The sequence below is a fragment of the Hemicordylus capensis genome, chromosome 3 (genome assembly GCF_027244095.1).
Source record: "Hemicordylus capensis ecotype Gifberg chromosome 3, rHemCap1.1.pri, whole genome shotgun sequence".
NCBI classification, from domain to species: domain Eukaryota; kingdom Metazoa; phylum Chordata; class Lepidosauria; order Squamata; family Cordylidae; genus Hemicordylus; species Hemicordylus capensis.
This window is the reverse complement of record NC_069659.1, coordinates 342,631,774-342,657,799: the sequence shown is the minus strand read 5'-3', so window position 1 is coordinate 342,657,799 and position 26,026 is coordinate 342,631,774. Positions and strand designations below refer to the sequence as shown.

At 46.7% G+C, this 26,026-nt stretch overlaps 1 protein-coding gene across 3 annotated transcripts in view; it reads right to left on the bottom strand.

Annotated features, from left to right (window-relative positions):
* The window catches only part of LOC128351531 (calcium-activated potassium channel subunit beta-2), a 504,933-nt gene that overhangs the window by 357,168 nt on the left and 121,739 nt on the right, over positions 1-26,026 (bottom strand). Inside the window, exon 1 of one of the 3 annotated variants that reach the window (XM_053311141.1) lies at positions 12,926-13,017. The exons of the other annotated variants lie outside the window; for them this stretch is intronic. The gene's annotated coding sequence lies outside the window, so the exon portion shown is untranslated. Of the gene's footprint in view, positions 1-12,925; positions 13,018-26,026 lie in introns of those variants that run through there. 3 annotated transcript variants of the gene reach the window in all.

Below are 26,026 nucleotides of genomic sequence, written 5' to 3'. Positions count from 1 at the left end.
AACTGGGGCTGATGGGAGTTGTAGTTCAGCTACATCAGAAGGCCCCCAGGTTGGGAACCACTGGTATAGAGGATCAATGTCAGCTGAGATAGTCACAAAGCCAAAGAAATGTGGGTGGTAGTTTCCACCCATTGGGAACTACTACCCAGCCCACTTCTCTCCACAAAATGGAGGTCTGAATCTCTGAATTTTCCAGATCCGAATCGGGGATGATTAGTTTTGTACCCGAATCTGGGCAACTGAGGACGGGGTGATTTGTTTTGTCTACAAATCACCCAAATTGGTCAAGTTCGGGTACAAATCATTTTGTATCTGAATCGTTTCACACATCCCTACTGGAATGCTTGGAAGAGAAGTTTTCTTCCCAAAATTCTAAGCAGGGATCATCGGAAGGAATAAACTTCATTCTGCAGCTGCACTCACTTTTGTTGCTTCTAAAGAGTTACAGATTAACTCTGCACTGGAGCTAGTGAAGGAGGTTGGGAATTTCAACTACCTTCCATTCCCCTAGAATTCCTTTGAGTCACTTGAAAATATGTCCCCGAGGGCTTTGCGACCCCTGGGGACATATTTTTGAGTGGCACGGAATGATTCCTGGGGAAGAGGAGTTCATCGGAATTAGCCCCCACCACCAAGACAGCAGTGAAGCTGCTTTTCCAAAGCACTGGTGCTTCTTCTGTTGCACTGGTCCTTCATTATCAGGATAAGCAGAAAACAAAGAGAGGTATCTATCTATCTATCTATCTATCTATCTATCTATCTATCTATCTATCTATTTTTATGTTTATTTAGTGCATTTATATACTGCCCTATACAAAACGCCCTATACAAAATGTTACAATATAAAAACCATTAAAACATTAACATAATTAAAATAATTTAAAATACTATACAAACTCTAGAAAATCAAAACTTTAAAACTATAAACTAAAAGCCTGACTAAACAGCTATGTTTTAAGTTCCTTCTTAAAAACATTCAGAGAAGGGGAAACTCTAATTTCATTAGGAAGCGGTAGTACTCAGAATGATATGCATGCAGATGTGATGAGTACTATCTACAATAAAATGCAGAAAATATTTTGTAATTAAAGTATATTGTAATGAAATGGATATATGATGAAAAGTATTTGCAAAGAAAATATGACAAAAAGCACTGTACAGAAAACTCAAGCTGTATAAACGTATATAGAAAACATGTAGCGCTAAGTTTCACATTTCGTAGTCTTCTTCAGTTCCAAACAGTTTGGAGGTGGGAGTTTTCTTGAACAAATAATCTCAGTATACACCAAGGCTAAGCACATGACTGCTGGGCAGGCAGGGGGGAAGACTGAACCAAGCTTACCTCCCCCTGCTGACATTTCATTTTCTATTGGAAGTGCAGATCATGCTTCCACAGATCCATGCTCCTTGGAGCAGTGAAGATCTCCGGAGGCCGGGACAATGCATCCTGTAGGGATGTGCAAGCCGGCTTGCTTCGAGCCGGGTTTCACATTGAGCCGGCCCGGTTCAGCCGATTTGCTCGTGGACCGGTTTGGGTATACTTATAGGGGGCGTTAGAGAAAGAAGCCACCATACCTTTTGCAGAGGCCACAGGATAGGCAGTTGAGGCAGTAACAGGCGGTGGAGAAGCATCAGAGTCAGCGGAGGGCTTGTAGGAACAGATCCTTATTCAGTTTCGAACGGCACCATCCCAACCACTTCCCTAGCATCCTGGCACTCAGATATCCCCTAATGCGCTACACAATGAACATGGTGCATTGGGGGAATCGGCCAGGTGCCTGATTCTGTGCATGCTTAGGCTTCACGCAGTCAGAGCACCCACATGACCCTGGCACTGGGGTTAAAAGTGGGGTTAAGAGGACGGGCAGTGCCAGGATCCGTGTGGATCCCAGCGCTGAGTATCCTTTTTCAAACATCTAATGAACAACATATTAAAAATTCCTGCCTAAATATCAAGTAGATGGCAATAATACAATAAAACAAGACACAGAGGCTTCAACTCACTCAGCTGTTAGCAAATATCCTTCCAAGAGACATGCCTCTTTTTGAGATCATTTTGGAAACATTCATGTGGTCAGTTACTATTCTTAATTCACTGAAAATTTCACAAATTACCATTCACAGAGACCCCACACACACACTTTAAAACAAAATTGCTTTTAAAAATTTGTGTAGTGCCAGATCTCGGGAAGGAGAGATCTCAGGAAGGGAATCTCAGGAAGGATCAATCTCAGGAAGGGGCGTTTTTGAAGCTTGCTTTGGTCTGGATGTAATTCATTATAGCACTGGAATTTGAGAATGTGCAGGTCTGGAGGAAAACTCTAAATGTGTCTGTTTTATACTTGTCAGGTGTTGGCAGGATTTTCAGGGGAGTTTGACTAGTCTGAACAATTACCACTGCCACGAGTCTTAGGTTTAACTATACAGTGGGAAATGAGCTGATGGGGAGTAGATGGAAAGGGGGGAAACTTTCCACTGCTTGCTTGAGGCTTTAAGACAAGATGTCCTTCAACTGGAAAGGCTTCAGCCAAATGCAATCGGCCATGCTCATTACTGCCAATAGCTGCAGCAAATTCAATTGGCCGATGTCACTGAGTGCAGAGATCAGATTAGATGAACTCTTAATCTCTCTCTCTCTCTCTCTCTCTCTCTCTCTGATTTCTATACCGCCCTTCCAAAAATGGCTCAGGGCAGTTTACATAGAGAAATAATAAATAAATAAGATGGTTCTGTGTCTCCAAAGGGCTCACAATCTAAATAGAAACGTAAGATAGAACCCAGCAACAGTCACTGGAGGTCCTGTGCTGGGGGTGGATAGGGCCAGTTACTCTCCCCTTGCTAAATAAAGAGATTCACCACGTTAAAAGGTGCTCTTTGCCAAGTTAGCAGGGGTATGAGAGAGAGAGAGAGAGATAGAGAGAGAGATTATCATAACATTTTAATATGGTCCAGGCAAGGACAAGATTGATTGGGTAATAGATTAAGGACTGTTTTGGATGATACTTGGTGTGCCTGCTCGACCACAAGCAATAATGACGTGTGTATGCTGTGAGTGCACATTTCAACCCCCCCCTTCTGTTGCACCAGGGTATCTTTCCCTAATCATGTGGGGGGACAGTTCCAACAACGGTGCCCAGGAAAGCAGCAGTGGGCAGATGTACCTTCTTCAGTGCCTTTGCTCTAGCTACAGGCAGAGGTGCACTTAGGTAATTTTGGAGCCTGGACCTTAAGGCCTTTGGAGACCCCCCCCCCCCCACAAATTAAGAAACCCCCTCCACACACATTGTGACAAACACAGTATTTTTTAAACGTGGGTTCTTGAGGGCACAAACAGCAACTGAACTCACAAGAATGTAAGAATATAAAACAGGTTTATTTATGCAAATATGCAGTAGCAGAAACATTTCGACAGACAATTTAACATATTCGCATCCCACATATTTCTTTCCCTACTCCCCACACTGTCTCTAAAGCACCCGGTGCAGGTCATAATCACACTCGGCTGCCTGGCGCAGTGTGGGCCAGGGGCAATCACACCACCCAGGACAGACTAAAGAGGATTTGGGGACCCCCAGGGGGTGTGGAGGCCCTGGACTTCAGCCCAAAGTCCAGAGGTAAGAGCACCACTGGCTGCAGGTGCTGCTGCTGAAGGAAAGGCATCCATTCCTGGGCTGAAATCAAAAGGTCGCAGACTTAGGCTAGACATTAGACATTGCCTAACTGAAACAACTGTGGTAGGGTCACCTGGTAGCAGCAGGCAATAGTGGATGCTGGCTGGGTAGCATTCTGCTGAAACTAGGCTGAAACTCAGCAACCCCAGATTTCATCCATTTTCCCCTTCCAATATGGTGACCTGCTATAGAAATTCACCCAACCAGAGTCAGCTCCAGAAGGTGGTGAGGGCAGGCATTTGCTGGGGATTGAAGAATGATACGGTCTCTTCACCACCAAGACACTATTTTCACTTTTGTGGTTGGTCAGTCGGTTGGTTGTGCTGTTGAGTCGCTATCAACTCCTAGCGACCACAGAAAACATGTGGTTTTCTTGGTAGAATACAGGAGGGGTTTACCATTGCCACCTCCCACACTGTGTGAGATAATGCTTTCCAGCACCTTCCTATATCGCTGCTGCCTGATATAGGAGTTTCCCTTATTCTGGGAAACACACCAATGGGGATTCGAACCAACAGCCTCCTGCTCTCTAGGCAGGTTACTTCCCTGCTGCGTCATTAGGATAGAGAACTCAAAAAGAAAACATACACACACCTTCCTGAGGCTGAGTCAGACTATTGGTGCATCTAGCTCAATACTGTCTGCTCTGCACAGCAGAGGAGCTTTCCAGAGTCTCAGGCAAGAGTCTCTCTCAGAACCTGCTACAAAAGGTCCATCTAGTTGGAGATGCCAGGGGCTGAACCTGGGAACATCTGTGTCAGCATGTTAAGCATTGACCATTGGCACACCCTGTCTCCTTCAGGTTAAGGAGCCCTTCGAGTGTGGTGTTGTACCCAGGGAAATCCTGGAGCTGGTACTGCTCTCAAAAGCTTCCTGGCTGGAAGATGAACAGGGGAAACTCCTGTCCTTTTTATAGCAATTAGGTCCAATGAGTGCCCCTATCTAGTAAAGGGGCTGATCTGCTTATTTGTCTGATCTGCTTATTTGTCTTATTTGTCTGAAGATCCAGAGGCACAAGAAATTGAAATCTACTCTAGTTCCTCTTTGTGTTTGCCAAAGTCCAACATCTAGGAGATGAGTAAGATACCCATATTGCTATTGTTATTGATAACATTAACTTCCCATGGGTATCTGACTGGGCACTGGAGGCCATATGTTGTAAGAGGCGGATCTTGATGTCTTCAAAGACACCCTTCCCCATAGCAGGGTCAGCTCTAGGACTCTGTGCCCTGTCATTGCCCCTCTTGTGTGACCACCTCTCCTTTTAAAGGCAAGAGGCTTAAAGGTATCTTCCCCCCTTTCTGGTGCCCCAATAATCAGGGCCAAATGCTTCACCTTGCCTCATGGAAGGATTGTCCATTTTGAAGTTAATCAGGGCTATGGTTCTCCCAAATGTTATCCTCTCAACAACAACCCCATGAGGTAGCTTAGGCTGAGACAGTGTGATTGGTCCCATGAGCTTCCATAGGGGATTTGAACCTGGGTCTCTCCAGTTCTAATGCAGCATTCTGTTCACTACATCATATTACCAAAGAGCGGATGTGGCTGGTGATGAGTAAGGGTTAATTTTAGCAGCATGTTTTTGCAGTACGTCTTTTGTAAATTTAATTATTTAGGAGATTTATATCTCGCCTTTTGACCTTTTGTCAAGCAGTAAAAGTAGCTGCCAAGAATAAGAAATCTAAACAGCCAATCTAAAATAGAAAAAGGGTGGGGGGAAACCCTACATGGACACAAGACAGAAACACTACTAAAACAGGCATAAATGTACAGAAATGTCTGATAGCAAATGTATGAGAAAATGAACAAACTCTTAAGATGGGGATGGGGGAGGTTGGTGCCAAATAATGTTGTAGTAATTGAGCTACTGGTACATAATTCGTGTTTTGTAACAGTTGTGTTTTGAGAAGGTTGTTATACAACCTAGAGCTCCACAAATGCTGAAAGACAAACAACAACCAGATGTAGCTACTGAGAGCCAGTGTGGAGCAATGGTTAGAGGGATGGGCTAGGACTGGGTTCAAATCCATTGGGTTCAAATCCTGTTCAGCACTGAAACTCACTGGCTCCTTAGAACATAATAACAGCTCTGCTGGATCAGTCCTAAGGCTTATTTAGTCCAGCATCCTGTTCCACACAGTGACCCACCAGATGCCTCTTGCCCTCAGGCAAGAGGTGAGGATGTGCCCTCTCTCCTACTGTTGTCTCCTGCAGCTGGTATTGAGAGGCATCTTGCCTCTGAGGCTGGAGGTGGCCTATAGCCATCAGAATAGTCATCCTGGGCTAAAAATGCTCTTTCAGCCTAACCTACCTCACAGGGTTATTGTGAGGATAAAATGGGTAGTGGGGAGACCCACACATTCACTGCCTTAATTTCCCTGGAGGAAAGGTGGAATAAAAGTATAATACTTTGGATTATGCATCTAAGTGAATACACTAACATAGCAGGATTATCACATACTAACACAGAGCTCCATTTTCCTTTCCCTTCCAATGCATGGTGACATCCTTTGGGATTAGCATCTCCTTTTTGAAAGCATGGCGAACTTAGCATCATTGTGTTCAAGGATCTAGCAAATCAAGGCCAAGTTGCACCAGTCCAAGCATGAATATATCCTTGGCATGTGTTCTAGTGGATGTCAGCAGCTTTGGGACTGACCTGAGGTTATAAGAGTCAGCTTTTTCAGACCATGGCACTGCAACAAAACAGCATTAAGTGGCATATAGGTTGGTGCACTGCGTGTTGCACTTTAGAAATAATGGCACAGCAAACGCTGCATAATAAGCTCTTACTCTCTTCTGTTCAAAATGGAACTGGTTGATGATTCCAGATGCAAAGGAAAAGCTGTGTATGTCTTGTGCATGCATCAAGAGTGCATCATGCCATAAGGAAATGTTGACTTCTTGAGAATCTCCACTTTTATAAAAGTTTCTAGTCCAGGCTACTGAAGAGTTAATTTGGAAATTAGCTGGCAGGGCCTACTGGAATACCAGAAACCAAAGGAGCCTGAAAAGTACTTCCAATGGTCAGGACTCTTAGAAGAGAGGATTTCACTGCCAGACTTCCTAGCATTCTTTCTTGAGTCCTAGAAATGTTTTCAAGCTTGATATGTGACTTTTATCTAGTTTGCACCATGGAACCCATTTAAGGCAGTTCTATATTTTATAATTATTGCAGATAAATGCAAGGAATGACAGTAAACAAAGAAAGTGTGGATGTTTCTATAATTGCATTGATAAACATTCATGCACATAGGCTGATGCACCACTGAGAGACCTTAAAAGACAAGTTGAAGGCAGAGCATCCTGGAATCCATCTATGTGGTCACTAAGAGTCGACACCGACTTGACAGCACTCAATCAACACAGGCTCAGTGAAGGAACTGGCTTTTCCTATGATACTTCCCTCAGTCCAGGCTGTGTGCTACAGCATCTTACTGGGACCATCTATGTAAATACTCAAATTCTCCCCCCCCCACCCGCCACTCCATTGCCCATACTCTAGTCCTTTTCTAGATTTTCACCCTTGTCAGGACACACAAGGGTCTCTGCAATGAACAGTGTGGTCAAATAGGCTGGAGGTGTCATGACCCAGTATGGGAAGACGACAATCCAACGAGCCACAGGCTGAGGGCATGGTTGAAGACACGCCAGTAGTCAAGTTCCAGAGTGGACAAACAGGGATCTCAGGTTAGTGGTGTAGGCTAGGGATGTGCACGAACCTGTTCGGCATTCTGTTCCTAGAACACCAAACAGGTTCAGAACCCCACATTTGAACCGGTTTGAACGTGGGGGCAGGGACACCTTTAAGGAAAGAGGAGGGTGCACTTACCCCCTGCCATATTTCCCTCTGCCGGCGCTCCCTTGAAAACCGGACCGGCGGGAGAGCAGCATGCCTCCTTGACTTGCCACCCCGTCCCCTCTTCAGTCTGGAAGTGACCGGAAGTAGCATGCGCGCATGTGCACATCGGCATGCATGCACACATGTCACGTACACACCTGGCGTGCACACGTTACTTCCTGTCACTTCCAGACCAAAGAGGGGATGGGGCGGCAGGGAGGTACGCTGCTGCTCCGCTGGTCCGGTTTTCAAAGGAGCACCAGTGGGGAAAATGCAGGGTGGGTGGGAAAGTGCACCCTCCCCCATCCTTAAAGGTGTTCCCCCCCTTGAACTGGCCCCCACTGGTTCCGTGCACATCCCCAGTGAAGGCCAGTCCTCAGGCACCAATTTCTGCATAGCAGGGCATACATCCAAGGGGAGGGGAAATTAGCAAAAATTGCCCTCCCCCTAACGTGTCCCCTACATTCCTCTGGAATGTGGTTCCAGACCCCCCAAAGTACTGGTGCTTCATTAGTCTGGATGTCGGCCAGTACTTACACACCACTTTTCCGGTCAGGGCTCTTAAAAGCAATTTTCACCAAGTTTTAAAAATAATCCTCCATCTACTTTTAAAAGGGCAAGGTAATTAAAAACAGGAGAGCAGACCAGCAAGAAAAATAAGAGCCTGATGAAAATGGAACATAAATAGCAATCAAGGACTGGAAGAGGGGAAATCCTCTCCTTCATAGCCACGTGCAGCCCAGTGACATGAAGTCAGGGTTAGCAGGGGTTGAAAGGGAGGGCAAGGCAAGAACACACGTTTTTCATGCAATTGGCATGTGAATGAAGAAAGGTCTTTGATGGAGATAGGTTTTGGTTGCCCCCCATCAGTTCTTTTCTCTGTCATCTTTGCTGAGCTGCTCTTTTCATGCTGGTCTTTTCAGTTGAGTTCTCCAGTTATTCTTCTGTCTTTTCCCCTCAGAACAAGATGGCTCCTCAGTAGCTCTGGGGTGGCAGCTGGAGGAAGAAGGGGCCATCTCAGCATGGGGACTGTATGCCGGACAGCTTACCAGGTGGTTCTGTCTTCCTTCTCCTCCCCTTAGGGCAAACAGTTCCTCAGTAGCCCTGAGGTGGCAGTTTAAGGAAGAAGGAGCTACCTCAACTGGAAAAAACCAAGCTGTTCTCTCTTTTCTCTCCACCCCTCAGGGCAAGATGGTTCTTCTGCACAGACTAAACTATGATCAAAGTATCCCAACCTTTTTTTTTTTTTTTTTTGCTGCCCCCTGCATGAATGGTTTGTGCAGCCACAGGCAGGGCGGGGAGCGGTTCCCTTAAGAAGCAGGTAAGCAGGTCCTTACCTGCAACGCTGCCACCTCACCACTTTTCTGGGCACTGTGCTTACTCTAGCAAAGGCCACGCTCAGCTGCAGTTCTGTTCCTGTGCATGGCGTTGGCAAGCACAGCCAGCAGGGAACAGCCCCACAGATACACACAGCCTTTGCTAAAGCAAGCGCCACACCCGGGAAAGTGGCAGGGCAGCAGTGGAGCAGGTAAAGACCTGCTTACCTGCTTCTAAAGGGAACCGCTCCCTGCCCCGCTGAACTGGCTCTGCTGCGGGCACCCGAGCCGGTTCGGTGCTTCCCAAAGGAGGCACTGAACCGGTTCGTGCATATCCCTTCTGCCAGATCTCTCCATATCATATTGCAATTAAAGCCACAGGATCAGGCTAGTAATAGAAAAGGTGCCAACATGACTTGAAAATAGGAAATGGCACCTAAACCAGGGGAGAGAATGTGCAGTAGCTGTAGATTTTTCACTTTTTAATTTTCTCATGTGCCATCCGTAATGCTTTGCTGTGACTACAATGGGTGCCGAGGAGGGGAAATCATCATGAAAGCGCCGACAGTTGTTAACAGACTGTAGAAAGCAGAGTCTGATGAGAATGGAAGCTTAGAGAGGATTTTGCTGGACAGGTTGGTGATAAAAATAGCTCTGTATATTATAAAGTGTAAATGTTGTACGTTATCTGATCCTCAGCTCCATCATACAGTTCAGCTCAGAAGTAAAAACAGAAGTGTGAATCTATTCATAACTATGCCCACCAATTCACCTACAACAGTGACAAGAAATGTGAACATATGCTAACCTGTGGGCTTCCTGAGGGCGGATTCTTCTCACATTGTCAGACTTTTATGAACCATAAAGATGAGAAAATATACACATCTCTCTACATTAGCACATCCAATGAAATTGTGGGCAAATGTCAAATCACTACAATTTCCCTTGCTCCAGATCTTTCCCTAAAAGTTCAGTTTTGGGAAAGTCATTCCAGTTTGCCCCCCCTTTTTTTTGATGTAGCTATTGTTCCAAGTGCAGAGAGAGACTAGAAACCTTTCCTTTACTATACAACAGTGATTCCTGACCTTCGGTCCCCAGATTGTTGGACCACAACTCCCATCATCCTCAGTCACAGTGCTATTCACCATTGGGACCCAACATCTGGGGAAACCCTGTTATACAACCTGATGGACTACACACACACACACACACACACACCCACACACACACACACACACACACACACACACCATTCTCACGACCAGCCCTACCCAGGTAGGGCAGCACTAGTTGGGTAAGGCTGGTCATGAAAACTGCTTGGATCGATCCTGATCCTGACGCTTTTCTGGGTAGTCTGGGCTGTGTACCTGGGCTAAATGTGAGGTAGGAGGGCACACACACATCCTCCTACCTCAGTGCCCCATTGTAGGGAAGCTGCTGGCAGTCTGAGCTTCCACAGAGCTGGGCGGAAAGAGTGCCTGGCAGCGCAGAATTCCCCCAATGCACTGTGCTCCTTGCATGGTGCATTGTGGGATACTGGAGGACTTCCTCCTCTAGATGCCAGCTTTGTCAATCACTGCCACATCGGTCGTCTGGGTTTGTGACTGGTACAGCAAAGAAGAGCCTCTGGTCATCTGGGAGGAGGGCAGGTAAGAGCCTGCCTCCCCACTTCCTACCCAAGTTTGGTCATAAGAAAACACACACACACACACACACACACACACACACACACACACACACACACACTGATGATGACTAAATGCAACTTCTATTCACAGATGCAGTAACCCCATAAGTACCATGTTATGGGAAGAAAAGAAGGAAAAGGCTTGCAGCTTTGAGTCATACTTCTGATAGGTATTTGTTGGTATTTTCTGGACTTTCTATGCTGCCCTTCAATAATGTTTCCAAAGTGATCTACAGAATAATATAATCACTGACATCCAGACTATGTTATTCCTGAGTAATCCTCTTGAAATTAAGTGGCCCTTTAAACTACTCCCTGAATAGTACTATTCAGGAAGTTAGTCAGGCTGTCATCCAATAGCAATACAATCAGACAATCATAAAATGCATAGTACCATTGGAGGGGGAAAGACCCCAGTTTAAAGCAGCAGTTAAAATTATTTAATAAGTCCTGAGAGAATTACAAGGTTTTTGCCTGGTGCTGAAAAGACAACAGTGTAGGCACCGGGCAAGTTTCCTTGGGAAGAGAAATTGACAACTAAGGGCTGTAACAAGTATCTTTTCTTTGCCTCTCTCCTGGCTGCATTACCCTGAGTTATGGCACGAATTCCTCTACCCTGTTGACCCTCTGTCTATTCTTAGGCAGAACCATTTCATGCATCTGGCACATGGGATGAATAAACTTAAACAGAAAAAAACAAGGAGGTTTAAACAGGCTTACTAGAAGGTGAGGATAGAGGAAACCTGATGCCATACATGTCAATTTCAAGAGCATAAACAAAATTAATCTATCTATCGATCTATCTATGGGGGGAATTGTTTGTGTGAAATAAAGTCATACTTAGAGATACCAAATTTGGCATACATAGTCCTCCCACAGAAATTAGCTGAATGCACCAATTTTTACATCAAAATATGCTCTGTGAACACTAACTTTCTTTTGGTATTTTTTAGAAGACGTTCTGAATATTATACTTCCAGTTTATCTACAGATACCAAATTTTGCATGAACAATTCTGCCACTTATATTAGCTGAATTCCCTACGTTTTTACACTGCAATATGCTGGGGTAAAGATTTAAATGATTTTTAATTTTAAATGAATTTTAGAAAGAACTTGTGAATATAATCATCATATTTTAGCTTGTATTGTTTTCAACAGGTCTTTAACACTCAATAATAAATCAGATAAAGAATTTCAAAATGACATCATACTGAAGAGAAGAACTTTCCCAGACTCAAATTTACTACTTTTCAAATTTACCACATATGGTAATTATTAAGTAAAATGAATAATGTTTGAAGTAGAAATCCTACAAATGTCAAAGTGTTCTTTTACTTTCTTTTTGTAAGCACATTAATAAAGAACTAGCTGAACACGTAGAGAGTATCTGTGCAGCAGTACACTCCCCCCACCTTCTGCCCCAGCCTCCTCTCCCCCTCCCCCTTCTTCCTCAGCCTCCTCTCCCCTTCCCCCTTCTTCCCCAGCCTCCTCTCCCCCTCCCCCTTCTTCCCCAGCCTCCTCTCCCCCTCCCCTTCTGCCCCAGCCTCCTCTCCCCTCCCCTTCTGCCCCAGCCTCTGCTCCCCCCAGCCCTTCTGCCCCAGCCTCCTCTCCCCCACCCCTGCCCCAGCCTCTGCTCCCCCACCCCTTCTGCCCCAGCCTCCTCTCCCCCCACTCCCTTCTGCCTCAGCCTCCTCTCCCGCTCCCGCTTCTGCCCCAGCCTCCTCTCCCCCTCCCCCTTCTGCCCCAGCCTCCTCTCCCCTGCCCCTTCTGCCCTGCCTCCTTTCCCCTGCCCCTTCTGCCCCAGCCTCCTCTCCCCTGCGCCTTCTGCCCCAGCCTCCTCTCTCCCGCCCCTTCTGTCCCAGACTCCTCTCCCCTCTCCTCCTTCTGCCCCAGCCTCCTCTCCCCCACCCCTTCTGCCCCATCCTCCTCTCCCCCCACCCCCTTCTGCCCCGGCCTCTGCTTCCCCCCACCCCCTTCTGCCTCCTCTTCCTCCCTGTTGTCTTGCACTGTTGATTTTCCTCCTGCTCTTTGACGGCAGGTGTCCATCGTCTCACCGCCCTCTCTGAGGTCCGGTTTCCTCCCTTCTTCCTCCTTTCCCCTGACTCTGCCGTGCCAATTCCCACCTGCCTCCGTTGCTGCCATCCCCTCCCAAGGCAATGGTTGGAACTCTTGCAGGACCTTGTGAAAGTTCACCTAGGCATCCAGACGCATCCAGACACAGTTCCCTACGTGTTTGGCCTTAAGAGAATTAAATATATAGATTCTGTGACATATACAGGTGGCTCTTGAATAGTCATGTGCACGGACCGGTTCGGAGGCCATTCTAAAGGCCTCCAGACTGGTCCGGGCACGGGGTGGTTTTGGTTCGGGTGGGGGGTTCCACACAAAACAGGGGGGGCTTTACTCACCCCTTCCATTAAACTGCCGTATTTCTTCTAGTAATCCGGCGGCAGGGTGCCGCCCGCTTCAATCTCCTCTCGGTGGTCCTCTTAATCGGGGCGGCAGGATCGCTCCCAGTCCCTGCCACCCCTTCAAGCTGTCCCCCTCGGCTGGCGGCCGCCCCCTGAAGCTTCCCAGAGGTCCCCCGCCGCCCCCTTCTTTTGAAATCTGCCCCCATTATAAAGAGGACGGCAGGAGAACTCCCTGCCGTCCCCTTCCCCCTTGCCGGCTAGGCTGCAAATGGCTTCCTAGAAGCCATTTGCAGCCTAGCCGGCAAGGCAAGCAGACGGCAGGGAGTTCTCCCGCCGCCCGCTCACTAAAGTAAAGTAAGCGCTTACTTTACTTTAGTGAGCGGGCGGCGGGAGAACTCCCTGCCGTCTGCTTGCCTTGCCGGCTAGGCTGCAAATGGCTTCTAGGAAGCCTTCCGCGCAGGCGCGCGAAAGGCTTCCTAGAAGCCATTTGCAGCCTAGCCGGCAAGGGGGAAGGGGACGGCAGGGAGTTCTCCTGCCGTCCTCTTTATAATGGGGGCAGATTTCAAAAGAAGGGGGCGGCGGGGGACCTCTGGGAAGCTTCAGGGGGCGGCCGCCAGCCGAGGGGGACAGCTTGAAGGGGCGGCAGGGACTGGGAGCGATCCTGCCGCCCCGATTAAGAGGACCACCAAGAGGAGATTGAAGCGGGCGGCACCCTGCCGCCGGATTACTAGAAGAAATACGGCAGTTTAATGGAAGGGGTGAGTAAAGCCCCCCCTGTTTTGTGTGGAACCCCCCACCCCAGTGCCGGACCGCAGCTCCGCGGTTCCGTGCACACCCCTACTCTTGAATAGTGGTTTTGCACATTCACAGGTCATCTTCCTATATACCAGTTTAGTTACTCTCTCTGTGTGTGTGGGGGATAGTTTTGGTTATTTCTGGATTTTTACCCCCTAACTCAGGCATCCCCAAACTGCGGCCCTCCAGATGTTGCTGAACTACAACTTCCAGCATACCCAGCCACAAAAAATTGTGTCTAGGGATGCTGGGAGTTGTAGTTCAGCAACATCTGGAGGGCCGCAGTTTGGGGATGCCTGCCCTAACTTAATTGGTATACAGTTTAAACAGCCACTCTCCTCACTTCTCAGTTGACGCATGGGAAGATTTAAAGAAGGGGTGCAAGAGGCACAGGCTGCTCCATCCACTCTCACTTCTTGCACCACTTCTTTATACCTCCTTGCCCATCAGCTGAGAAGTAGGGAGAGTAGCTATTTAAACTTTACACCTCCCTGCACATCTCAGCTGATGTACAGGGAGGTTTAAAGTTTAAATAGCCACTCTCTTCATGCAGGCTGCTCTGTGGGGTTGGGAGGAGAGCTGGTCTTGTGGTAGCAAGCATGACTTGCCCCCTTAGCTGAGCAGGGTCCACTCTGGTTGCATATGAATGGGAGACTTGATGTGTGAGCACTGTAAGATATTCTTCTTAGGGGATGGAGCCGCTCTGGGAAGAGCAGAAGGTTCCAAGTTCCTTCCCTGGCAGCATCTCCAAGACAGGGCTGAGAGACTTTCCTGCCTGCAGCCTTGGAAAAGCTGCTGCCAGTCTGTGGAGACAAGACTGAGCTAGATGGACCAGTGGTGTGACTCAGTATAAGCCAGTTTGCTGTGAGAGTGGATTGCTTAGCTAAGAAACCTAACTCCATTTTTTGGATTAGGCTAAGCACTCCAATATTGTGGCTTCTACAAATGTTACTCCTGCAGTATTAGAGGGCCTCCTGGATTCCAGTTCTTGAACTTCCCTAGCAATATAATCTACGCATAATGGTTGTGCCTGATCAGTGATGGACTTTGTCCAGAAGGAATGTGCACAGGACCAGCTGGCCTGGTTCGGTTCGAGTCCAGACTAGACTCGAACCAGACTAGGCCACTTCAATCTAGCACCCCCTCGAACCCTCCCGGTGTGGTTCGGGTGGCGGTGGTGTTCACAGACCTTCTTCTTAATTTTTTAAAGGTACTTAACCCCTTTCGGGGTGTAGTTGGAGGCAGCAAGGGGGGTCCATGGAAGTTCCCCTCCCCCCGCTGGCCTCAATGCAGCCCAAACCGGCCTGTTTGGCTGGATTTTTGGCCCATTCAGGCATTCCCGCATGGCCTGGTGGCTATTTTGGAGGCCTCCGCACCTGCGCAATGGGCCTCTGAGAGGCCTGGCATGACCCAGGCCTGTCAGAGGCCCATTGCGCAGGTTCACCGGCCACAAAAATGGCTGCAGTGCCAAGGGGGAAGGCCCGAGCTGGCCGAATGGGCCGCTTTGGGCTGCATTGAGGCCAGTGGGAGGAGGAGGAACCTCCGCTGAACCCACTACCATCTCCAGCAACTCCCTCGAAGGGGGTAAGTGCTTTAAAAATATTTTTAAAGTTAAAAAAAAAGGTCCACGAACCCCCGAATAGTTCGGGGGAGTTTGGTCCGGGGTCAGACCGAACAAGGGGTGGTTCAGTTCGACCCTGAACAGTGGAACTGAACCAGTTTGACGTCGAACCCGTCCACACATCCCTATTGTCCGGTCATAAGAACATAAGAATAGCCCTGATGGATCAGGCCCAAGTCCCATCTAGTCCCACATCCTGTTTCACACAGTGGCCCACCAGATGCTGCTGGAAGCCACAGGCAGGAGTTGAGGGCATGCCCTCTCTCCTGCTGTTACTCCCCTGCAACTGCTACTCAGAGGCATCCTGCCTCTAGTAGGTCAATAACTAGTAGGTCAGTGAACTACTAGTTCTAACTAATGCATACATCTTCATTCTGATTGACCCTAAACCCATTTTCCTCAGATGTTTGCCACAAGAACTGCAGTTCAACTGCTCCTCCTGATAGTTCGTCTTTTTCACATCCATAGAATAGCTGCCCTCTAGACCAACGAGAGGCAGAGGTTCACACCTCAGATAAGAGACCTGTACCCCTACACAAACATTCTGAGGCAGAGTAAGAGATTGTTCTTATGATCAAAATCCAGGTAGAAAGAACGCCCAGAGTAGGAGAGGCATGTGCCCTCCTGATTGGTGTTGGTGTGTTTGCAAAGATCAAGGTAGGAGGAGGGGAAAGTGATTGGGTGGGTATGAATAGAGCACAGCTTGAAGTGAAGTGATATTTTCAAACAAATGATGAAAAATTAAAATGTAAAAATAATTTTGTATACCCCACACCCACTTACATCCCTTTACCACCCATGGCAGGCAAAATAAGTAAATAAATTTATAACCCGTGGAGTATATAGGCAAAAATACAGTTATGTTGCATTGTTCATAACTACTTGGGCCATCGTGCATACATTAGAAAAAGCATAATTTGGGGAAATCTTAGATTTTTCTCTTCACACATATTTACTGAGAAGAAACACATTAAAGATGTGTGCAGAACAAACATTTCAGAAGTCACCTCAGAGATTCAGAGGACTTTGTGATTTGATTCATTTGATTTGCCTGCACATTGCACTTTGATCCAATTTGATTTGGAGGATTGCTTCAATTTGAAGATGATGCTTTGGATTATAATGAGAAATCACCAACATGCCAATAATTTTTATTTCTTGGCAGAATGAGATGAAAATTGCAGGGATAGTAGCAGCTTCTGGCGGCATGAAGCCTGCCAAATTACAGACAAATAGATGCAGGGATTTCTGTGCACGGCCCCTTCAAAATTTGAGGCTTCCCATTAAAAAATAGACATACCTTTCCAAACGGAATCTGAATCAAAGAGGAGCACTTCAGGCAACTTTACTTCAGTTTGACCCAATTCAGATAGCTACTGATTCAAGTGTAATTCAAAGAACATCTGCCTGAAGCACCCCTCTGCAATTTGGATCTGAATTAGCCAAATAGATGCACATCCTAAAACACAGGGGCTCTCCACATGAGCAGTGTCTAGAGCCTTCCCAGGCTCTGCAGGGAGAGTGGGCTTAGCCTGCTCTCCCCACAGACAAGCAGTTGCTTGTTGCTGGGCAGCTGGATCAGCCGCCCACATGACTACCAGCTTTGTCATGGAGCCGGTAGGGGCTGCAGGGATCGGGGTCTGCCCTGCCCCTGAAGTCCCAGGATGACCCGCCCAAGTGTGCGGGGCATCCTGGAGAGACCCCCGAGACTGGGAGGCTTGTTTTAGCCTCCTGCCAGAGATCTCCTCGCGATCCACCCCAGCGTGGAACCATGCTGTGGCGACTCACGATCGGGAAAAGGTAGTTAGCGGAGTGGTCGCTCTGCTAACCTTGTTTAAGGGGAGGGCTTCTTTGGTAGGCTAGCTGCCAGAGAACCACCGAGCTTCCCTGCGAGCCCAGTGGTTCTCATGATGGGGAAATACCGGGCTGGGCACGTTTAGCCTGGTTTTCCCCCATCGTGAGAATAGCCTCACAAATTTGCAAAAAGCAGCTAAATGACTCACATTCTGATGTGACCATTTACATACCTGTATGAGCAGATATGAGGAGAGCTGGTCTTGTGGTAGCAAGCATGACTTGTCCCATTAGATAAGCAGGGTCTGCCCTGGTTGCATCTGATGGGAGACTTGATGTGCGAGCACTGTAAGATATTCCCCTCGGGGATGGAACCGCTCTGGGAAGAGCATTATAGGTTCCATGTTCTCTCCCTGGCTTCTCCAAGATAGGGCTGAGAGAGATTCCTGCCTGCAACCTTGGAGAAGCCGCTGCCAGTCTGTGAAGACCATACTGAGCTAGATAGACCAATGGTCTGATTCAGTATATGGCAGCTTCCTATGTTCCAATGAGCAGAAAGGCATGCACTTTGCAGAACATGAACATTGGCTTTTGTAGTTATACCCACTTCAGCTTTTCCCTTCTTATTGCTTTCTAACGAAGAGTTCTGTGCAACCTGAAAGCTCACTGTCCTTTTGTAACAACAAATAACAAGCTGCTATTCAGCTGGCAGGAGAGGAGAAGAAAGCCAGTTTCCCAGTTTATTTAGCAAGATCACCCCACTCTCACCCCCGGCCACATAAGCATCTTCTATCAGCCATGGGAATTACTGTCAGGATTTCTTTTCTGGACTGGTATCATCTTTTCATATGTATGAAATGTAATCTAGGTAATTCTGAAACAGTTATTAGGGGTATGACTTCCCTACTTCTGTTTAGTTATTAATTTTCTTATGAATAATATAATTAATTTAGTTATTCATTTGGGGAAATCACATTTGTTTCATTACTTATTTGTTATCATATCACACATTTTTTAATTCCCATTCATGTTTGTTTTCCATTTCCATAGACTGAACAACAACAACAACAAAAACCTCCACTCCATTCAAATGTAGGGAAATGTCGAGACCCTGCTCTGCAGAGTTCTGGTCCCTGCCACCATGCCAGTGTGATGAGATGGGGGGGCAGCGTTGCACCCCCGGCACATGAGACAGGCATGGTGCTGCCATCTTGCCTGCCCCTCCACGTGGCTGGGATCGGCCAATCAGGGAAGGGGGCGGGCATCCAGCAAAGGGGGAGCCCCTCCCCTGCTCCTGCAAAGGGGACCTAGCCAGCATAGCATAGTGGTTAGAGTGTTGGACTAGGACTGGGAAGAGCCAAGTTCAAATCCCCATTCAATCATGAAACTCACTGGGTGACTCTGGGCCAGTCATGTATCTCTCAGCCCAACTACCTCACAGGCTTGCTGTAAGGATAAAAATAATCGTGTGCACTGCTCTGAGCTCCTTGGAGAAAGAGCGGGATATACATGTAAAAATAAATAAATAATAAAATAAATCAGGTTGGACCCCCGCTTTGTGACTGCTGCAGTGCTATGTAGTCATTTAGGACAGGGGTTACTTGGAGGAGGGCTTGAAATTGAGATTCTGGATCCCTTATCAAGGTCCTAGGGTCACTTTTTGGGTGGAGAAGTTGAGGTTGGTATGGGGCCTCGAACATGTGCTCAAGGAAAAAATTGATAAGGAAGTACAAGAGGGGAGCGTGCTGTACCCCCGACCCTTCGCCCTGGTGTGGGATGGCCCTCCCATGGAGGCGGTCCCACACAGAAGGAGTACCCGCACTCTGGTTGGTTAGGTACATTAACAAAGTGCCCCCATTTTACTCCAGCTAAGCTTGTCCTGATTTCATTGGGGTCTGGGGGTGTAATTCTATGCACTAAAGAGGACACAGTTTTTTGAGAAGCAGGGTATCGCAATGCCCCCAGCCCAAATGAGCTCCAAATAAATAATGAATGGATGAGGAATGAGTGTAGCATCGGCTATTTATTCATTTATTTTAACACTGATACTCCTTTTAGTCCTCATGAAAAAACTCAGTGGAGCTCGAGTCATATTTAATTAATTATTTATATTTTTACGCCACCCCAAACTTCCATCTCTGGGAAGATCTCCACAACTGGCTTTTAGCCCACATCTCCTCTGGAATGGTGCGGGCGCGTTCACATTTTGAGCAGATCTCTGCAAGCTATCGGGGAACATTTCATACATGATTCGGGTTTTCCACTGCTCATTAGATTGCAACCCGATTTATATCCGAGGTTTACAAAAATCCACTTTTTGCATCAGGTTTTTTGGATAATGTTGAGCTTGCAGTAAACCCTCAGAGAAAACTAGTGATAAAGCCTGCTGTGTGGAGAACTCCTCGGTGGTTTACAGCGACATACAACAAATTGAAATGGAAATCAAAACCTTAACACAATTTAAAACCACAGGCCTAGTTATGAAGCTTGGGTGAATAAATGTGTCTTCAGAGATTTTTAAAAAGTTGTCAGAGATGGGGAGGCTCTTACTTCATCTATTTTGGAGTGTATGTATGGGAAAATGAATTAAATGGGCTGTGCTTGGTTGGTGTTTTAATTCATTCCCAAATGCACACCCCATGTTATGTAATTTCCTTCATATACAGTTACAGCCAGCCCAGTATTGGCACCTGAGGTGCCATCCCTTTCAGAGTCCCTTTCATCCCTTGCAAGCTTTGACATTGCTTGGTGTGGTAGTAGGCTGGAAGAAAGGGTGCTAACAGCCTCCTCTTCTTTCCGTATGCTTCTTGCAAGTGTTGCACAAAGTATGAGGAGAAGCAATCCTTGCAAAGTTTGCAAGGGACCTCTCAGTCCCAAGGAGCTGCTCTGATGGTGTCAGAAGTGGGCATCTTTCCATCCTTCTGATGCCCCAACAATCCATCGCCTGAGGCTATAATCCACCACCTGCTTCACTTTGCCTCATGAAAAGGCAGCCCTTGGTTACGGCCCGTCAGTTTAAAATACAAGCCAGCTTCTATTCTACAGTCCATGTATGGGCCCCAATTCCTGGGCCCCAAGAATAGTTAATCAGTTACGCCTTCTAACTGAGCAAAAAGACACCTTTTAAAGTGGCAATTCTCTTTTATTTAGTAGGGGGAGAGCAACCGGCACTATCCAACCCCAGTACAGCATCCCTCCAGTGTCTGTTGCTGGTATCTGCCTTTTTTTTTTTTTTTAAGACTGTGAGCCCTTTAGGGACAGGTGACCATCTTATTTCTGTATTCTGTATGGGGACCGTCTTATTTCTGTATTCTGTATTATTTATTTTTCTATGTTTTGAGAACTTTGCTTGAAGAGTGGTATATGGTAGTAGTAGTAGTAGTAGTAGTAGTAGTAGCAATAGTAGTAGTTCATCCACTGCTTGGTGAATGGATGAGCCCTGCACCTAACAGAATGGAGGGAACAGCCACAGAGATATCCTAGATTTAAATGTGCAGTATATTATTCAGAACCAACCAGCGGTTTGGAGTTCGCACAATGCTGAGTCTGCAATATCGGCAGTGGAGGAGCATCATTCATTCCTGAAAGGCCACGGACACACTTTCTAACCCAATCAGCATGAAAAATATCCTCTTGGACACCCCATTACGTTGTACTTCTCCGGTAAGAAACTCCTGCCAAGAGGAACAGCTTGCTGCAAATGTTGCATTTTTGCATGATCTAGCCAGTGTATTTATTGTAATGTTTGCTCCCAGACAGTGTTCCCTGTAACAGGGATTCCCAGATGGCTTTGACTACAACTCCCAGTATCCCTAGCTGCAATGGCCTTTGGCTGGGGATTATGGGAGTTGTGGTCAACAACGTCTGGGAGTCCCTGTTACAGGGAACACTATTCCAAGATACTTTAAGAAGAGACTCAAAATGCCACTTGCCAGTGAAAGGCTGTACCTATCAGAGGTGTGGAGCGTGACAATGGCCATTATTAGCCAAAGCATAGATACCACCCTTTCTTCGGAAACTCTATCAAAGAGATGAACTTCAGAAAGCAGAAGGGAATAGGGTAGATCGCATGTTTATCTATCTATCTATCTATCTATCTATCATATTTTTATACCGCCTCATATGTAAATCTCTAGGCGGTGTACAAATCCCAACATTAAAATCAAAAGTTAAAATACATAAAATACGATAAAAACAATATAAAACCAATTATTAAAATTATTAAAATTCTAATTAAAAGCTTGCAAGAACAGGAAAGTCTTGTGGGTCTTCCTGAAAACAAACAGAGAAAGAGATGCTCTTAGTTCAGCAGGGAACATATTCCAAAGCCCTGGGGCAGCCACAGAGAAAGCCCTGGGTCACTACCAGACAATCATGAGAAAGCCCTGAGTCTCCACCAGACAACCGTAACCGGACCTCTCCAGAAGACTGTAAAAAGCGGGAGGGTTCATGACAAAGGAGGCACTCTCTTAAATAGCCTGGACCTAACCCGTTAAGGGCTTTATAGGTAAGAACGAGCACTTTCTACTTCACCCGGAAACATATTGGCAGCCAGTGCAGTTCTTTCAAAACCGGTGTCATATGGTTCCTTTGTGTTGTCCCAGAGACCAATCTGGCTGCCACATTCTGTACCAATTGTAGTTTCCGGACTACGTACAAAGGCAGCCACATGTAGAGCGCATTACTGTAGTCAAGTCTAGAGGTTACCAGCATATGTTACACTGTTTTAAGGTCATTCACCTCTAGAAATGGACGTAGCTGATGAATCAGCCAAAGCTGATAAAAAGCACTCTTGACCATTTCCTCAGTCTGAGAAACCAGGGAGAGCTTTGGGTCCAGGAGCACTCCCAAGTGACGTTATCAGAGGATTCCTCTGTTTTGCTCTCTGAGTGTCACTAGTCACATGTTATAGTTTAACGAGGATAATTACTCACATTAATTCCGAAAGGCGCAATAGCCTGTGAATGCACAGAGATTGGTGCAAAATACAGAAAAGATCACAGAAAAATGGAGGATTCCTAATGCTTTGGTTCCACTTCAAGCCACAAGCCCAAGTTATTCAGAGCTCCAAAAGCTAAAGCATCTCTAGTGCAGTCACACCCCAGAAGACACAAACTATCCAACTCAGCTGTTTCAGATTATCTTCAACCCCCTTCACTTCATTGGAACACTAATGGCTAACAATTTTTAATGCTTCCTGCCGGGTTTTGTTATATGGATGCAACCGACATTTTGGCTTTTAGAGAGCTCACAGCATTTGGCCTACAGCAACTAGGGCAAAAGCAGACACACAATGTTGCCGCCTTCCTCTTCCAACTGACAGTGCACCATAAGCTCGTAGTGCGTCAGACACCAGCCACTTATTTCTGCATCATAAACTCCTAATACGTCTTTCAGATGGTAGAGCTTTGCATTTGCTACACCCTGGAAACAGGCCAAAGATTTTTCAAAGCGGGATTCTTTCTAAATGAAATAGCCCACTATTTTGTGAATTGTCTGAATGTTCACTTGCCTTTATTCCTGAGGTTTCTGGAGCCAAGCATAACATCCACAGTAAATTATGTCACAGGAGAGACAGCCAATAGGCAGGCTCCAAAGCTTCTTGATCGGGCCTCTGATTGCCTTGCTACGGGGTCCTCAAACTAGTGTCTGCAGATTTTGTTTGACTACAACACCCATCATGCATTGTGGCTAGGGATGATGGAACTTGTAGTCCAATATATATGGGACCCAAATTTTAAATTTTGGGTTTTTTTTTATTTCTACAATGCAAAAGAACACAGTTGTCAACAGTATTTATAATCAATTATGTCAAATTACATATATTATCTTTGTATTGATTGATTGATTGATTGATTGAAGTGCCATCAAGTCAGTGTTGACTCTTAGTGACCACATAGATACCGTATCTAAAATAACACACAATAAACTAGAACATTTGAAATCCATCCTCATTTATTAAAAAGTCAAACAAAAAGACTGACTGGGGATCTGCTGAGAACTGCTTGAAATGAGAACATTTCAAGACTTAGTTTCAATATTAGACTCAGTGTGTATTTCATATAAGTGTCATTGTATCACTTCCTCACCTAACTTCCGAAAAGGCAAAGGCCTCTTGATGGGATCTTTCTAGATGCATGTCTATTCTCAGCCTCCATCCAAGCACATGCACCCCCCCCCCCCGGCCGCCTGACAATACCTAGGAAGCCTTTAGTGATAGGAAATATTGTTAGGAAATATTGACTCGACTCCACAACCTGATCATTTGTGAGATGGCTAGATATTTTCCCCCAGTGCCCAGACAAGAGTCTTGTGAACAGAGTGATCCCCAACAATCCAGACAGTGGTCATCCTTGATATGTTCCTGGATCATCTAAGGAATAGCCTTGAATGTTTGGTTTGAAATACTGGCAGTTTGAATTTGGTAACACAGCGGATGACATCCAGACTAACCAAATGCATGTGCAGTGATACTATGAATGAGCTTTGCGGGAGAGGCAATTTTTGTTACCCTCCCCTTCCCTCTGAAGCCCACTGTTGGAAATATGCCCCTGAGGGTCATGCAGCCCTCAGGGACATATTATTTGGGAGTCACAGCTGGCGTCGGAAAGAAGAGGTGATTGATTAAAATCATCCTTCCCCTGAAGCACATGCTGTGCTTTCATTACACCAATGCCTCATTATCTGGATGTCAGCCAGTAACAGAAATATGGAGACTCTTCAGAACTGAAAACCTTGGGAATCCTCCTAAATATGGACAGCGTTCTTGCTCCATCTACTACTCTTCTAATTCTTTCCTCTCCCTCCCTTATACAGTGGGCAGGTTAACATGCCTGCCAGCTGGCCTGGAAGTGGGGAAAACGTAGGTTAAATGTTGAGATGTGAGAGAGTGTACTCCCGGCAGGCGTGAAGTCTGAACCCGCCCAAGTCTGGTTACTAAGATTTTCCACCTATCATTCTCCCAACTTCCATCCCCAAGCTCTGGATGTTGGGTGAAGAATCCCAGAAGAATTTTGGATGGAGAGTGGGGGAACTTCATTTGGTTGGGTTCAGACGTGATGCCACATGGAAGCTCATGCTTTTGCATCCCAACATTTTGCCTACATGTTCTGCATATCCAGACTGCCTGGAAGTTGTGTAAACACACCCAGTATATTGCAGCTTCCTTTTGAAAGTTTTTGTTGAAACCCCCCCCCCCCCATTCCAGACCTTCATGGTCATATATGTGATTGTCTAAAGATTGGCTGACGGTGATCTAGTTTTAATCCTGGCTGCTGTTCTGCTTGTCTTATGTTATCTGCTCTGTTTTTTGGGTTTTTTTAATTGTGTTTTAAGATGATTCACTGTATTTCATTGTCTTTTATTCTCCTATCATGGATTTTATGTTTTTATGCCTTTATTGTAAGCCGCCCCAAGCAGGAGTGTGCTAGAGGGACGAAGTATTAATTAATTAAATAATATATATATCCACTTTGGGCTTTTCAGAAACCAATATTGCTAAGGCAAGGTTACTTCCTAACAATGATAATAATACTCTTAGGGGCTATTCTCAAGATTAACAAAAATCGGGCTAAGAGAGACTAGCCTGATTTTTTGTTAATCGTAAGACCCACCGGGCTCGCAAGCAAGCCCGGTGGTTCTTGAGCGGCTAACCCGGTCAAGTCGCCCGCCCCTTAGCCTGGGTTTGCGGAGCGAGCGCTCTGCAAACCCGGGCTATCTGCTTGTGAGTAGCTGCGGCTACTAATGAGTAGACCCCCAACCTGGAGGCGGAAAGCCACATCCTGGCTCTGGGGGGTCTCCCCAGTATGCCCTGCGCGCTTGCGCAGGGCATACAGGGGCTTCTGGGAGGTGTGGCCACCGCTCCCCCCAGCCCCTGCTGGCTCCGTCACGGAGCCGGCAACCATGTGGGTGGCCGATCTGGCAACCCAGGGCTCCCTGTTTGGTCATCTGCGGGGAGAGCGGGTTTAGCCCGCTCTCCCCGCAGTTTTGCAGAAAGCGGGTCTCATGGATCATGAGACCCACCTCCTACACTCTCTCTCTCCCCCCCTCCCCACACACACCATTTTAAGTAGCCAGAGAGGCTATTTACAGCGCAGCCCAGCCAAGGCCAGGGCAGGCTGCGTGTGTGAAGTGCTGGGATCGAACCTGATCCTGGTGCTACCCCAGTGCCAAGCCCAAGTTTTCAACCCAATATTTAGCTGGGGCTAAGTGAATCTATAGTTCACTTTCACATGACTTCCAGTGGCCCCTGCGAAGGGCTGTGGGGAAGGCAGGAGATCACCTGCCTTCTCTGGCAGACTAGCAATGATCATCCTTCACTCCACCCCACTATGTGCCCATGGAAGCGGTGGTGTAGCAACAGCAGGAGTTGGGAGGATTCCCCCCGCTCCTGCATCTCAGGGTACCCCATGCTAGGGGGGCAGCCACTGCTTCCCCCCAGCTTGCTGCCAGATATTGAAGCAGGCCGGGGGGGGGCTTTTAACCTGGTGGTGATCACTCAGATTGCCATAACCCTTAAGATTACCCTTACCCCTTTAACCCTCAGATTACCATAACCCTTAACCTCAGTTCGCTTGACCTCGGCTTGCTTGACCTTGACTAAATGCCAGGTTAAAAACCCAGGCTGGGCATGGGGGTAGCAGCAGGATTGGCACAATCCTGGCACTTCACTTGCACAGCTGTGTGTGTCCATGCATATGGACTAGGCTGTGTGTGTGAACAGCCTCCTCGCTGGATAGCAAATCTGATCATCACAGCCTTCTCTTACTGGATTCCATACTGCTGCTGTTGTATATTTATACGCCACTTTTTCAACAAGAACAAAATTTCTCGAAGTGGTTTACATAGGGAAAAAAAATAAGAATAATGAGAAGATTGTCAGGTTGTTC